At 38.4% G+C, this 12,193-nt stretch overlaps 1 protein-coding gene across 1 annotated transcript in view; it reads right to left on the bottom strand.

Annotated features, from left to right (window-relative positions):
- The window catches only part of bmal1a (basic helix-loop-helix ARNT like 1a), a 44,799-nt gene extending 43,644 nt beyond the window's left edge, over window positions 1-1,155 (bottom strand). Inside the window, exon 1 of the mRNA XM_079251559.1 lies at window positions 1,019-1,155. The gene's annotated coding sequence lies outside the window, so the exon portion shown is untranslated. The remainder of the gene's footprint in view (window positions 1-1,018) is intronic.
- Window positions 1,156-12,193: the final 11,038 nt, after the last annotated feature.

Genomic DNA, 12,193 nt, shown 5'->3' with positions numbered 1-12,193 from the left:
TAGAAAAAAATGCTGAGCTCATATTTATCTGACACTTTGTGAATTAAGGCAGCTAGCGTGAAACAGCAATATCTTAAATAAATACATCAATAATATTGTCACTTTGATATAGACTTTAAGATACTGAGACAATTCTAGCAACAAATAAGACAAATGAAGAAATATTCAAATAAATTTAATTTAGTAAGAACAGTTTTAATAAATTAAGACAATGAAATATTAATAGCGAAGTCATTGTATTACAAGAGTTTTCATTATATTATTCAATGTTGGTATCATGAACTTTTACGTGAAGGTTCGCATCCTATTTGAGCTAAAATTATACTTTACATATCATTCATAGTCCCTGCCGAACAATGAAACACAAAAGCCACTTTTGGAGCATCTCCTGGCAGAGACCGCTGGGACTGTGGGCGGTCGCCACATTTCCTCCGCCAGTGCCAATGTTGTCACGATAAATCATCACTTAACACGCTTCGTTGTAGTGTTTCGAAACACCAAATCAAAGATTACAGCAAGGATTGCGAATAAATATGTGTGTGACATTTGAACAGAGATGTGGAGGGAGCTTAGAAGTTATCACAGCAGGATGGATGCTGTCGAAGAAACCGTGTGCGAGATACCCATCAAGGCCTGTTTACATTGCTAGCGTTTAGCACAGAGTACTCTAGTCGTTCCCACGTAGGTCACGTTTGTCCCACGGACCGTCACTTACCTTCGCGTGGGCTTTCTTTACATCTCGGTGATTACTGGCAGCATTTAATGACATCTTAACTAGCTAAAAGCGTATTTCCTACGCTTGATGCATTGCAGCAAATTATCTGGAAAGCTAGTATTAGCATACAGCTAAGACTTGGCCAGCGAGCTAAGGTCCCTCCTCCTGCTGCTCCACTAAACCACACTGACATGACCACAGCGCTGACTAAACATCGACGATACCAATGATGGATTAAACCCCAGCAAAGCCACGGAGATGTCTTATCAATACAACATTGCCTTGTTCTCTTTTTATACTTACAAAATATCCAATGAAATCCGTCTATCCATTGAAAGTCGCTGGTAATGTGTAATAGCAACACACAGAACTGTGACATAAACGATTTTCAATCGGTGACCCAGTTTCTCTTCACCGTCATGCCTGTCGGACCACTAACCTAGTTTTTCAACCAATGGCGTTTGCGCCACCGCCGTAGGTGTCCCTTCAGCCAATCAGACACGACTTTAGGCTGGGAAAATATGACGGACGTATCAGTTGACCAATGAGAGTGGGAACGGAACGCAGAGGCCAGTTTTGTGTGAGCGTGTTATGGCAAACACACTGCAAACAAGCCATTTAGTAGGAAGGCTTACACCACAATCTGGCCCCGTGCCTAATAACCCTATGTCCATTTTAAACCTTAAAATAGATTTACTGTGACCTCAGGTCTCAACTCATTCACTTCTAATCTGGACAAAAAGAAAACATTTGACTCTAGTTTTTGCACAGACACAGGACTTTATTAGCATGGGTTTCCACATTTTCCTTATTTCTTTTAAAAAATGTGTCTAATATCAAATTGCATATATGTCATTTTAAAATAGATATATATTTCGTTTTATTTATCCTGTTATACATTGTTTTAATGTATTTAGTTTTAACTTTTTATTGGGCAACCTGGAAAGTTGCAACCATCGTTTTGGGTTAATGATCGTATAATTGTACCACAATTGGCTTTTTGTTTGTTTTTATAACTAAGTAATTTAAAACTGAGAAATACTTAACGAGAAAGAAAACCAAACCAAACAAAAGAACATCCTGTGCGACTGCATGTACCAAGTCCAGGTCCCAAAGAAAAAGTCCTAGGTCATTATGAACCATGTTTGTGGTGAATGGCTATGATAAATCTAATCGAGATTAAATCCCATGTTGCAGTTTTATTCAGGCTCATCTAAAAAGTGGAACTAATGTTAGGCATTGGTTGAATTAAAATTAAAATACCATGGGAAAGTTTTGAGGCATACCTAACTACATATTTACTGTCAAGGGGATTTAAATTATGACTGCAGTTTGTGCATTAATCCACAAGATGGCAGTGTTGATCAATTTATATAAAACAGGCCATTAAAAATTCACATTTCACATGTTGTTTGACTGTAGTTAAATTCTGGTTTGTGTACCAGCGTGAGGGATTATTCTATAATATGTTACCTGACATACAGTGAAGATATGAGAGGTCTTAAAGTAAAGTTACCAAAGAAATGTTGGAGGTCTGAGTTATTTCACAATATCCAGCTAATTTGGTCACATCTTGCTCTCCTGATACCTTCAGGTGTTGTCACATAAGTTACTTAAAAGTTGAAAGTTTTTACCATCTTCAGTTGACGAATTCAATTTACAAATAGGATATAGGAATAGCAGTATCTTAAATTTAAATATTTGTTTCGGCGTATTTGCTATCCATGTACTGTAGCGTTAAAAATCTGTTGCTTCTAAAATAGTTTTCAATTTTATCAGCTAGCTCACACAATATATTGTTTTACATTAACAGAATATATATATATATATATATATATATATATATATATATATATATATATATATATATATATATATATATATATATATATATATATATATATATATATATATATATATATATATATATATATATATATAATTATTATTATTATTATTATTATTATTATGCCGAAATCTTTGACTGAATTAAGCTGAAGTCAAAGTAGAGAACGACGAGCACGTGAGTTCTCCGAGGAGCTCGTGAAGGCATCGCGCCTGTCACATGGCAGGTGATGCAGCTGAGAGAGAGCTCGCGCTTCGGTACAGGCACGCGCTGACTGTACGTACAGGTCGAACCGGCTTTGCTGTGAGTTGGAGCCATGCGTGCTCGTGTTGGTGGGCGCGTTTTCTTTTAGCGCTTCTTCCTCCAAGAAAAACTAAAGGATAAAAACCTGAGAGGAGTCGCAGACTGTAAGTAATAACAACCAAAAGCAAATTACTGCTTCAAGTTTAGTTTAGTTGCTGCTTTTCTGTCATACAGCAATGAATGTTGACCATTTTGGTATAAATATAAAGCTCAAACTCTGTTGCAAGTTTATGAAGCTTCTTATGGAACTGAGAAGTTGGCTTTCCCTATTTTTATTGGAAATAATTTGGATGCTGTTAAAACTTTTGTTCCCTTCTTTCTGTTTTTCTTCTTTGAGTAACTTTGTGATTCAGTGGTTTTATGCATGAGAAAGTGTTTATTTCGACTTTATGTATGTATGTTTCGCCTAATTTTAGACTTTAAATTATCTATAATTTTAGATTTACACCTAAAAATACCAATTCAGACACAAACTATCTCTTCGATTACCTTAATTTATGAAATTCATGTGGCAATATTTTTATATGACACCTTCTAGGCTCTTATAGATCTATTGCAGCACATTCAAACAGTACACACACACACACACACACACACACACACACACACACACACCAGGAAAGAAAACATTGTACTTTTATTGGTGTTTTCTCCGCCTGTTCAGCCATGTACATGTCAGCTTGGAGCAATTAAATGATGTTTAGTGGCATGGACTCCTGCTGTGTTAAAGCAGATCATCAATTTCTGACATCGGAGGAAGGGGTAGGAAGAAGGGCTGCTGATCTGCTAATAGCAGAATATCAAGGCTGATGTGTGGCTCCCCTCTGCTGAAGCATCTGCTGCATCTAATGCTGGAGATGGGAAACACACACACACACACACACACACACACACACACACACACACACACACACATATGCATGCATCATATGCAACTTGAAAGAGATTAAGTAGCCTCCTCATAGTGAATACAGCAGCCCGGTCCCTCTTTTATATTGCAAATTTCATTTACAATGGAGAGAGTTGAAAGGCATCATTGGCACTGACGACAGTGAATTGATTAAAGGCTGCTCTGGTTGCCACTTGGCTCGCATTAGCATTTACAAACACAGGAAATAAAAACAGGAGCCAGGGTGAAGTGGCAATTGATTAAAAGGCATAACTGACCATAATAATGATAATAATAAAATAATATAATTGTAATAGTTATAAAACAGTTTATTTTGACAGAACCATTGACCGACTTGCAGAGTCGGGTTCAGGACTGTGCCACACATACATATGCATGCACAGTTCACACACACAGTGGATCAGCAAATGATGGCACTCATCCCTGCGATCAAAGCGGCTTGGATAATTCCTAAAGCGTTGCGTTTTCTCTGTTCCAATATTGGATCAGATGATTGCTCTGTCATCTTAACTGCTGCTGCTTTTCACACCACGCATGTAGTCCACTGGAGGTAATCCACGGCTGCTGAATGATGTGCAGATGTAAGGGAGATTAATGGCAAGAGGAATGGGAGAGGAAAAGTGAAGGGACCGGGAAGAAAAAGTCAGGCTGTTAAGATACAAGAAATAATCTACTGTTTGCTGAGGGAGTGAAGCAAAATGAAACAGAGATGGACAAAATGTTCATAAAAATGAAATTAGCATTAGAGGTTGTCTTCAGTTGGCTCTGATGGGGATGAAAGGAAATTAGAACGTGGCGGTAGAGGAAAACAGGCTATGTGTGCTGTGGCTGTGTTACTGTCAGAGATGAAATAAAACAAGAAATGATTGCTTTATTGATGTGCTGCTATTCCAAGAAACTATTCCATGTGCACTTCTTCAGGCATTTCCTCTTGCAGCTGTGACCCAGAGCAACAGCTTGCGAAGGATGACTTCAGGCTTTTGCATGTGGGGGGGGGGAAGGAAAAAGTAGTGTGTTGGAAAAAGGATGCAAAAATAATGCATCGTATTGAAGTGTCATGGAACTGTAACCGTCTTCTGGAGTGAGATAACATGTGAATACTCTAGAGAAGTAGATCCCAACCTATTTTACCAGAGGATCTCCTTCATTCAACTACAACAATGCTATTGGAACCCCCCCCCCTCCCCAACCACCCCATGTTGCATCCATGCTTAGTTTTACGATTTCATTAGCTGCTTCTCACCATAAATGATGCTTTCTGGCTGACTCTTTTCCTTTGATAAAACCAAAGTTAAGGTTATTACCAACATATAGTTACACTTCTTTTTTCCAAAATAAGGACGAATCATCTGCACTGTGGCATTTCTCTGACAAAATAAAGTGAGTAAAGACAAGATAAGGTAAAGCTATAAGATCATGCAATAAAAGCAATCTTACTAAAATAAGCACTGAGGGAAAAAAATGAACAGAATAGGGAGAATTTAAGGCTACTGTCACTCACTAGAGGAGACATTGTTGCGGAGAAAAGTTAACCTGGATGTTGCTTTTTTGGAGGGGAAATTGGTTATATAATGACAAAAAGAGGCCTTAACCCTTTATAGGGCATTCAATGAAATACTTTGAAATCAGAGATTTTAACCTAAAATTGTCCTTCTGGTATGAACCAAGACCTCCATTCTGTTGTTACATTAACAAAGAAAAATAGTTTCATGCTGAAACTGAAAGAAAACAAAGGGTTAATGCTTCATTTTTAAAACTCTTTTAGTATGAAATCATCTCTTAAGAAAAGAAAGGAGTCTTCTTGCCGACTTAAATTTTGAGGATCATATACAAACATTTGAGGAAATTCTCATTTATGGTACTTACACAGATAGTAGTAGAGCCTGTTTGTATGTCTTCTGTGTTCTTTACATGCATACTTTCGTCTGTTTTTTTAGCAAGCTTGCGAATGAATACCCATACATAACAAATAGGTACCTCTAGAAACTGGAAGAGTACTGTTTCACTGTATAGCTCACATGCAATCAATGAAAGAAAGAAAGGAGATGGGACATTTTGAATCATTTGAAGCCTGGCTCAATAAGTGATGCTCATAGTCAATTAATTGGAGCTTTTTTTAGCCCTTTAACAAAATATAAGAAAAATATGAACTATAATAATATGCATATAATTAACGTTTGTTACTGCATAGTTTGTGAGACTGTAGTACAAAAGGTATCCATCAAGGGGCAGATTGTAAACAACAAGGTTTTGTTCAAAGTTTTTACCATGAAGTGACTCAATACAACTCAAAAACTATCAGATCTGATATACACAGTTTTAAATGGTTAATGACTATAAACAGCACCATCATCTACTACTTGCCTCCTTTTATATCTGTTTCTGGGGAAATGCAGTCATATTCTCCACCTTCGCCATGTTTGCTGTTGTCTGAATTGTACGTCATAAATTAGAAGTGAACTCTGCATTGCCCTCTAGTGGATGTGTTGTCTTAACAACCGGGCCGATGAAAACATGACACATGAAAGTGTGAGGGCAATAACGTTTGACAGTGTTTCAAGTCAAACAGTGTTTTAAAGTTCAAAACACTTATTTATCTATTTATTTATTTATTTATTTAAAATAGGGCATAAATGGGCCTGTTACACGGTTCATCAACTTTGATCCCCCACTCTGCTTCAGCCCTTCCACAAATCAAACCAATCTTTTACGAAGATGAATCACTTTCCACTTCAAAAAGCAGACATAGTTGTGATTTAAAAAACTTTTTTGCAAAAACGACACACAAAGTATTTAAAAAACAATGGAACTCACGTAAATGTTGTTCAAATTTTTTAAATTTGAACATATAAATACAAAGAGTACATGCTAAAAATGTATGAAAAGAATAGTGTAAATCATTAAAAGGGAAAAGGGAAGAAAAAAGCATCTCTTAGCTGTGTTCCAGGTGTTTTCCATAGATGAGGCCATCCAGTTGGTTTATTTTGAAATAAGGATGGCGTAATAAGGTCTTCTTCCTAGTCCAGTTTTCTCTTCTTACATGGAATGTTTTACTATTGTTGTTAGGGGTGGGACATCAAATCTAAATAATTCATAGTCCCTGCTGAACAATTAAGTAAAAAAATCAGGATTTTTTTACTTCCAAAATTTTAAAAATGACTTTTTTTTTTGGTCAATTTTATTGTTTTTATTGATCTTTTTACTTGTCATCTTGGGCATTATAGCAGCAGAATGATGGTCTGCCTACTGTGTTGTTTTTTCCTAACTGAAATGAAGAAAAAAGACGAGCAAAAAAAGTTTTGTACATTTTTTTTTTTTTATTCTACAAAAATCAGCAACATCGAAGAATCATGAAAATTGCAATTTAAATCAAATCAGCACCCAAAACATTGGAATTGGCTCAGTACGAAAGCATATCCTCCATCCATCCATCTTCTGCCCCTTAATGCGGGGGCAGCAGCCTAAGCAGGGAAGCCCAGACTTCCCTCTCTCCAGCCACATCTGCCAACTCTGCGGGGGGGGGATCCCAAGGTGCTCCCAGGCCAGCCGGGAGATATAATCCCTCCAGCGTGTCCTGGGTCTTCCCCTGGGTCTCCTCTAAGGAGGGACGTGCCTGGAACACCTCACCAGGGAGGCGTCCAGGAGGCATCCTGACCAGATGCCCGAGCCACCTCAACTGGTTCCTCTCAATGCGGAGGAGCAGCGGCTCTACTCTGAGCCCCTCCCGGATGACCGAGCTCCTCACCCTATCTCTAAGGGAGAGCCCGGCCACCCTACGGAGGAAACCCATTTCAGCCGCCTGTATACGAGATCTCGTTCTTTCGGTCACGACCCACAGCTCATGACCATAGGTGAGGGTAGGAAAGTAGATCGACTGGTAAATCGAGAGCTTCGCCTTCTGGCTCAGCTCCTTCTTCACCACGACAGACCGGCGCAGACCCCGCATTACTGCAGACGCCGCACCGATCCATCTGTCAATCTCACGCTCCATCCTTTCCTCACTCGTGAACAAGAACCCAGGATATTTAAACTCCTCCACTTGAATGCATATCGTCACAGCTTTAATTGTTGTGCTACAATTATTGTAATTTGGGGTTTTGTTTTATTTTTATTCTCTACTGGAATTCAGTACATTACCACTGAGAAAAGAATAAAATGAACAAATAAAAAAGCTTGTAAAATGGACTGATTTCTGTCAATTTAACATGAGCTCCAGTCGTACTAAATACAATGTGTTGCATGAACACTGCTAAAGCAACAACATTGTATCACCACTTAAACGGCTTTTTGACCCAGCCTTGTTTTGCATCGTTTCTGAACTGGACAGAATGAAGGGAAGTTGTTAACAAAGGAAGATAAAAGCTTATTTTATTCAATTTGGCTTCCATCAGTTCTTTCCCTCCTCTTAGAGGGGAAAAAGGGAGTGCCTGTTAGACTGTTAGATGTTTAGATTTTGAAACGAAGCCAGCACACATCATAGGTCATATGCACCTTTTTGTATTGATAGAAGAAAATTCCAGGTCAGGCTTGGACAGCAGCAAAGCTAGCAAAAGGAACAGTATTTTGTTCCCATAATCAAAATTCAATATTTGAACGGATTAATAATTGAGGAGTTGATTTGTAAGTTGTAGGGATGTCATAATTATAGAGTTTATCATCAAAGAAATGATCCTGGTGCTGTGATTATCATGATCATTTTGTGTTAATTAATATTCCTACTCTATAAATGTGAATAACCACATCAATAGACCTGATAGGTTTTTAAGGTTTATATATTTCTGTCTTTTGATGCCAACATAACAAAACAATATAGAAAAGAACAAAGTGGATCCTAACTAAGGGATTGCTGCTCTTTAACACATGAATAATCCTGCAACAGTGGAAATAAATCTGGAATTAATCTGGAATTATTAATTTCAGATAACCCTCATATCTGGAATTAAATATGTTTTCTACTATAGAACGCTGCATGCTGACAACTAAAAGGAGTGACGCCGACATCTTTTGGTGGCTGTGGTTGCGACCACTGTTAAGTTTGTGAGTTCAGGTTTGTAAACCGGATTATGTAGGATATTATGTGTGCAGAGTAGGATGTAGAAAAGGTCTCTTGTGGTTCGCTGGTGGGGGGGGAGGCAGGTCTGAGATGAGCAGAGATATTATGGTGGTGTTGATGGCAGACAGGGTCAAAATTTTCCTGACAGGAGCAAACAAAAACACAGTTATACAGAAGCAGAGGGAAGACGACTGGTAAACAGTGGTGAGGAATGGCCGAGTGCTGTTACTCCTGGGTGAACAAACAATCTGGTGATGACTGAAGGGTGTGGGTTCAGATACTGTTGCTGATTGCAGATGGGAAGCAGGTGAAGGCTGCAATCGTCAGGGGAACTGGCACACCCACAGTAGCCACTCAGAATGGTTGCACGCCGACTGCTATCGCTTTCAGAATGGTTGATAGCTGTTGTAGCCGCTTGGCGAATGATGGATACGATACACATTACTGCACCCTCAGGTTTACAAAATATGCTGCCACATTCAGATGCTACTTTTGAGTTGAAGGATTCAGGTCATGGCCAGTATAATTTTCTGTGACCAGTGACCACTCTGTCAGTGTTCGCATCCTATGTCTGAATGGTTGCACACCGGCTGCTACTGCTTTGATATGGTTTATACATCATGCTGCCACTTTCAGAGTGTTCACAGCAGCATTGGAGTAGGAACATTGGCCACTGATGGACTGGTTGCGGCCTTTCTTTGTTTTCATGACCACTCTCGTCAGTGTTACTGTCCAGTGTTAAAATGGCTGCTATTGCATTGATAATGGTTTGTTAACTGTCTGCTGGAGAAACAACAAACCTTACAGAACTTTATCACACTAAAGAAACACAATCTACTGAATGCATCAAGTTAGCAGATTTTAAGGACAACTTCAAGTTCTGCCTGCAATTCATTTCAAAGAGGCTTCTGTCAATGATGTTTAACATTTAACCAAACTTCTGTGTATTTATGTTTATCATAAAAAGCTGCTGGTTGTCCTGCAGGTGGTGAAACGTATTTAATGTATTTCCTCCTTTCTCTGCAACTTCTTATGTCATGCATTACAGCAGGGCTGTTCAACTACAAATTCCCATAATCTAAATGAACCCTTCGCTAAGCCCCACCCTCCACGGTTACTGTTGCTATCGCCGGCAATCTTTTTACTCTGCCATTTTTTCCCCTGTAAAAAAAACATGTATTTCTCAGCAATTTTAGTTAATGATATTCCAAAGGAAATCATTTCAGATTTCTGGAGTAATACCGTACACGCAACTCTTTGGTATTTTGTGCAGGAAGGGAAAGTTTGCCAGACCTTAAATCGCTCTCTTAGTTACCATCTTTGACGTTTGATTGGTCAGTGGCATTTCTAGTAGGGGTGGGAAAATTGAATAAAAAAATCGGAAATTGAGATTTTTTTCTTCACAATTTTAAAATGGATTTTTTTTTCAAACAAAGAAAATTAATCCACTATAAAATTTTTGTCATTTTCATTGGTTTTATTGATCTTTTTACTTGTCTTCTTGGGCATTATAGCAGCAGAATGATGATCTGGCTACTGTGTTGTTTTTTCCTAACTGAAATGAAGAAAAATTACTAGCAAAAAGAAGTTTTATCAAAAAATTTATGCATTTAATTACAAAAATCATCAATATTGAAGATATTTGAGAATCGCAATTTAAATCGAATCGGCACCCAAAAAAATCGGAATCGAATCAAATTGGGACAAAAGCATATCGTCACAGCCCTAGTTTCTAGGGTAGGATTTAGTGAAGGTTGAGTTGTTGGAAGGCTTTGGCCAATGTGTATGGTCTTTGTCACGGCTGGTGGAGAGAAGGTGTGGACCCAAATGCAGAGAAACTGACAGAGATGCTGAGTCAAGGCGGATTTTATTCTTGAGCCACAGGAACACAGGACATTAGGCATACATGGGAGTGACTAACACAATGAATCCGCAACATAGATCTGAAACCGAGGGTATAAATACACTGAACACAACAAGACACAGGTGAAACAAATGAACTAAATGAACCCAGGTGAACTAAATCACCAGGAACAAAAGCTAAACAAGACATAAGAGAGCTGAACAGGAAAAACTATAAAATAAAACAGGAAAAGTAAGACACAAAAAGGCCAAACCATGACAGTTCTTTATTTTTAACCTCAACTACTCTCAATTAACATAAAGTGCCAATATCTTTTTAAAACTTTTTGCAAATGGCACTGGAAAAAAAATCCCAGTAACATAACAAACTTGCTTTTAGTGCAATATAGAAAAGACACCCAGTTTACGGTTTATAAACTTTGTATAACTATCAATATTTTGTTCTCTGATGAAGACGAATCAAAAACACACACAGGCCATTTTTGTGTATAAGTGCAAAAAGAATTTTGCTGGCAGTCTTAACTAAGTTTGTTTTTTCGGCCGCTGAGCATCTGAGCCTGGTTAAATATTTGTTTTCTAAACTGGTGTTGGTTCACTGAGCAGAGGCTGAGACTGCGTTCAGCATCTTTGATGCGTGCATAATCATCAGTACAGGTGTTATTAAATTTTCTGTGTTTGCTGTCAACTTCTTCTCTTTGAATGTGATGCTTTTCATAAGAAATGGGGATCTTTGGCCTTTGGTCAACGGTGTGAACAGCAGTGCTGTGTAATGTCACAACATATGGTGCACAAATAGTTTATACGCAGCTATGAAACCATTATTTCACTGTTCGTGGGTAAATGGATAGTGGGCCGGTCCAAGTAGACTGATGTGCCACCAGTTGAATGGCCTGGTGAGCCGTCCTCCACAATGACACCATTTCTTCTTCTATAACCAGCAAAAAAAAAGAAAAAAAAATCTGACAAGGAATATTTAATCCATTTGTTTAAGGGAATAACTCTTCCTCTGCTGTCCCACTCTAACACACCTCTTCTGCAACTCACACGGAAACAAAACTAAGCAACATGCGGATGTGGCGTAACTTGTTTTCGTTCCATTGTGCTGATCTGCTTCTATGCTTCATAAATCTTCTACAGAAAGCGATGATATTGAGGGATCTTTATGATGAATAAATCGTAGTGTTAAATACTGCAATTAATTGGGCAATTAGGTCATCGTGACATACCTAGTTAGTAGGCTTTCCTTTAAATTTTATACACATAAAACTTGGATTAAAAGTAACCACAACACATAACATTCTGCCCTGAAAAGTGGGCGTGTGAGCATAGCTCTGACTGTCTGAAATGTCAGAAGTGATATCAAACCAACCAGTTGAGGAGCAGAGGAGAGAGAGAAGGTGAGGACAGAGAGAAGTATGAGGATGATTAAAAGGAATGAGCGTAGCAAGAACTCAGGAGAGTGGAAAACAGGGATGAACAGTTGGGGAAATGAGTGGGAGAGAT

This window comes from Telmatherina bonti, assembly GCF_933228915.1.
Source record: "Telmatherina bonti genome assembly, chromosome: 2".
Classification (NCBI taxonomy): Eukaryota; Metazoa; Chordata; class Actinopteri; order Atheriniformes; family Telmatherinidae; genus Telmatherina; species Telmatherina bonti.
Note: the sequence above shows the minus strand (reverse complement) of the source record. Positions and strands in the feature narration are given on the sequence as shown.